The sequence below is a fragment of the Triticum dicoccoides genome, chromosome 3A, assembly GCF_002162155.2.
Source record: "Triticum dicoccoides isolate Atlit2015 ecotype Zavitan chromosome 3A, WEW_v2.0, whole genome shotgun sequence".
Lineage (NCBI taxonomy): Eukaryota > Viridiplantae > Streptophyta > Magnoliopsida > Poales > Poaceae > Triticum > Triticum dicoccoides.
Window position 1 is genome coordinate 156,166,702 of NC_041384.1, and position 4,227 is coordinate 156,170,928.

Here is a 4,227-nt window from a genome sequence, read left to right on the forward strand (position 1 = left end):
CTGCGCGTGGAGGCGGCGGCGGCGAGGCGGGATGCGAGGAGCGGCGCGGGGCGAGGGGCGCGCTATTTATGGAGGGAGTGGGGGGCGAGCTGGCGTGCAGGAGGGGGCAGGAGAGGCGGCGGGGAGAGGCCGGGCGGAGCACGGTGGTGGCGCTGGCGTGCTCGCTCGGGACTTCTTCCCGAGCTCGGGGACGAGCGGCGTGGGCTGGCCCGGTCCGGTCGGTCCGAAGGTTTTAAAAAAAACATTTTTCCACACAATCAAAATAATAAAAACGAAATAATTAAAAATATTATATAGGCATATAATATATCAAAAATTTCAGAAAAAGATTTCCTACAAACTAAACATTTTTGTAAGATCAAATAAAATACTCACAAATTCAAATAATTCAAAGAGTGCTACTAGTCTAATAAAATCCAATAAAAAATCATTATAAAAATACCAAAATTAATCCAAATTTATTTCTCTCCAATTTTCTGATGTAGGGAATCATGTTACCCTATTTTCCATATATTTTATTTTTGGAGAAAAATAATTTGAATAAAACCCAAATAACTCCAAATTGAAAATAATTTCAAAAGGATTTTAAATTTCGATCCTTTTAAACTCCCAACTCATATTTCATATAATTTGAAGAAGTCATTTTATCTTCTCTCATGAAAATCATTGAGTTGCTTGAAGTTTCTGAATTAAAAATATTTCCAAATGAAATTCAAATCTTTTGAAAACCCTTTTCATTTATTTAAATGGTAGAAGTCATGTCATCTTCTCTCGAGGGTTTTGTATTTGAAAAGAATTTGAATTCACGGAGATCAAAATGCAAAAGGTGAAAGTTTGGGAAAGTCCTTTTATTCCCTCTCATTCAACTTGCAAAAAGTTTCAAATTTCACTCAATCAATCACACAACAATCAAACAATCAATCAATCAATCAATCTATTTATTATAACATTCCTAAATTTAGAATTTTGGGATGTTACAACCATACACCTTGGTGGGGGAATATGACTGCTCATCTGTCTCTGAATCCATCTCTAAGGGGCTATCAAGACTCAACAAGAGATCTGCTTCGACATGTAGCACTGTGGTAACCCACAAGTATAGGTGATCGCAACATTTTTCGAGGGTAGAGTATTCAACACAAATTTATTGATTCGACACATGGGGAGCCAAAAAATATTCTCAAGTATTAATAGTTGAGTTGTCAATTCAATCGCACCTGAAAGACTTAATATCTGCAGCAAAGTATTTAGTAGCAAAGTAATATGATAGTAGCAGTAATGGTGGCAAAAGTAATGGTATTGGTTTTGTAGTGATTGTAACAGTAGCAACGGAAAAGTAAATACGCGAAGATCAATATATGAAAAGCTCGTAGGCATTGGATCGGTGATGAGTAATTATGTCGGATGTGATTCCTCATGCAATAGTTATAACATAGGGTGACATAGAACTAGCTCTAGTTCATCAATGTAATGTAGGCATGTATTCCGAATATAGTCATACATGCTTATGGAAAAGAACTTGCATGCCATCTTTTGTCCTACCCTCCCGTGGCAGCTGCGTCCTATTGGAAACTAAGGGATATTAAGGCCTCCTTTTAATAGAGTACCGGACCAAAGCATTAACACTTAGTGAATACATGAACTCCTCAAACTACAGTCATCACCGGTAAGTATCCCGATTATTGTCACTTCGGGGTTAACGGATCATAACACATAATAGGTGACTATAGACTTGCAAGATAGGATCAAGAACTCACATATATTCATGAAAACATAATAGGTTCAGATCTCAAATCATGGCACTCGGGCCCTAGTGACAAGCATTAAGCATAGCAAAGTCATAGCAACATCAATCTCAGAACACAGTGGATACTAGGGATCAAACCCTAACAAAACTAACTCGATTACATGATAAATCTCATCCAACCCATCACCGTCCAGCAAGCCTACGATGGAATTACTCACGCACGGCGGTGAGCATCATGAAATTGGTGATGGAGGAAGGTTGATGATGACGATGGTGACGGATTCCCCTCTCTGGAGCCCCGAACGGACTCCAGATCAGCCCTCTCGAGAGAGATTAGGGCTTGGCAGTGGCTCCTAATCGTAAAACACGATGAATCCTTCTCTCTTATTTTTTCTCCCCGAACGTGAATATATGGAGTTGGAGTTGAGGTTAGTGGAGCGTCAGGGGCCCCACGAGGCAGGGGGTGCGCCTAGGGGGGCTGGGCGCGCCCCCACCCTCGTGGACAGGGTGTGGGCCCCTGACGTTGATTCTTTCGCCAGTATTTTTTATATATTCCAAAAATATTCTCCGTTGATTTTTAGGTCATTCTGAGAACTTTTATTTCTGCACAAAAATAACACCATGGAAATTCTGCTGAAAACAGCGTCAGTTCGGGTTAGTTCCATTCAAATCATGCAAGTTAGAGTCCAAAACAAGGGCAAAAGTGTTTGGAAAAGTAGATACGATGAAGACGTATCAACTCCCCAAGCTTAAACCTTTGCTTGTCCTCAAGAAATTCAGTTGATAAACCGAAAGTGATAAAGAAAAACTTTTACAAACTCTGTTTGCTCTTGTTGTTGTAAATATGTAAAGCCAGCATTCAAGTTTTCAGCAAAGATTATGAACTAACCATATCCACAATAACATTTAAGTCTCATGTTTAGTCATATCAATGACATAATCAACTAGCGAGCAATAATAGTAAATCTTGAATGACAACACTTTCTCAAAACAATCATAATATGATATAACAAGATGGTATCTCGCTAGCCCTTTCTGAGATCGCAAAACATAAATGCAGAGAACCCCTGAAGATCAAGGGCTGACTGGAAATTGTAATTCATGGTAAAAGAGATCCAATCATACTCAATGTAAAGTAATAATAATACATGCAAATGACAGCGGTGTTCTCCAACTGGTGCTTTTTAATGAGAGGATGATGACTCAACATAAAAGTAAATAGATAGGCCCTTCATAGAGGGAAGCAGGGATTTGTAGAGGTGCCAGAGCTCGGTTTTGAAATAGAGATGAATAATATTTTGAGCGGTATACTTTCATTTTCAACATAACAACCGAGAGATCTCGATATCTTCCATGCTACACACATTATAGGCGGTTCCCAAGCAGAATGGTAAAGTTTATACTCCCCCACCACCAACAAGCATCAATCCATGGCTTGCCCGAAACAACGGGTGCCTCCAACTAACAACAATCATGGGGGAGTTTTGTTTGCAATTATTTTGATTTGGCTTGAGCATGGGACTGTGCATCTCGGTGACCATCCATTTTCTTGTGAGTGAGGATCGGAGTCCACTCCTCTTGAGAATAACCCGCCTAGCATGGAAGATACAGACATCCCTAGTTGATACATGAGCTATTCGAGCATACAAAACAGAATTTCATTTGAAGGTTTAGAGTTTGGCACATACAAATTTACTTGGAACGGAAGGTAGATACCGCATATAGGAAGGTATGGTAGACTCATATGGAATAATTTTTGGGGTTTATGGAATTGGATGCACAATCTGTATTCCCGCTTAGTACAAGTGAAGGCTAGAAAGAGACTGGGAAGCGACCAGCTAGAGAGCGACAACAGTCATGAACATGCATTACAATTAATCAACACTGAATGTAAGCATGAGTAGGATAAAATTTACCATGAACATAAATATCGTAGAGGCTATGTTGATTTTGTTTCAACTACATGCATGAACATGTGCCAAGTCAAGCCACTCGAATCGTCCAAAGGAGGATACCACCCTATCATACCACATCACAACCATTTCAATAGCATGTTGGAACGCAAGGTAAACCATTATAAACTCCTAGCTACTTAAGCATGGCATGAGCAACTATAGTCTCTAATTGTCATTGCAAACATGTTTCATTCATAATAGGCTGAATCAGGAACGATGAACTAATTATTTACAAAAACAAGAGAGGTCGAGTTCATACCAGCTTCTCTCATCTCAATCAGTCCATCATATATCGTCATTATTTCCTTTCACTTGCACAACCGAATAGTGTGGATAATAATAATAGTGCACATGCATTGGACTAAGCTGGAATCTGCAAGCATTCAATTCAAGGGAGAAGACAAGGTAATATGGGCTCTTTGTTAGATCAACAATAATGCATAAGAGAGCCACTCAACATTTTCATCAAGGTATTCTCCTCTCGACCCCCCCCCCCCAAAGAAAAAGAAAAGAAACAAAACTATT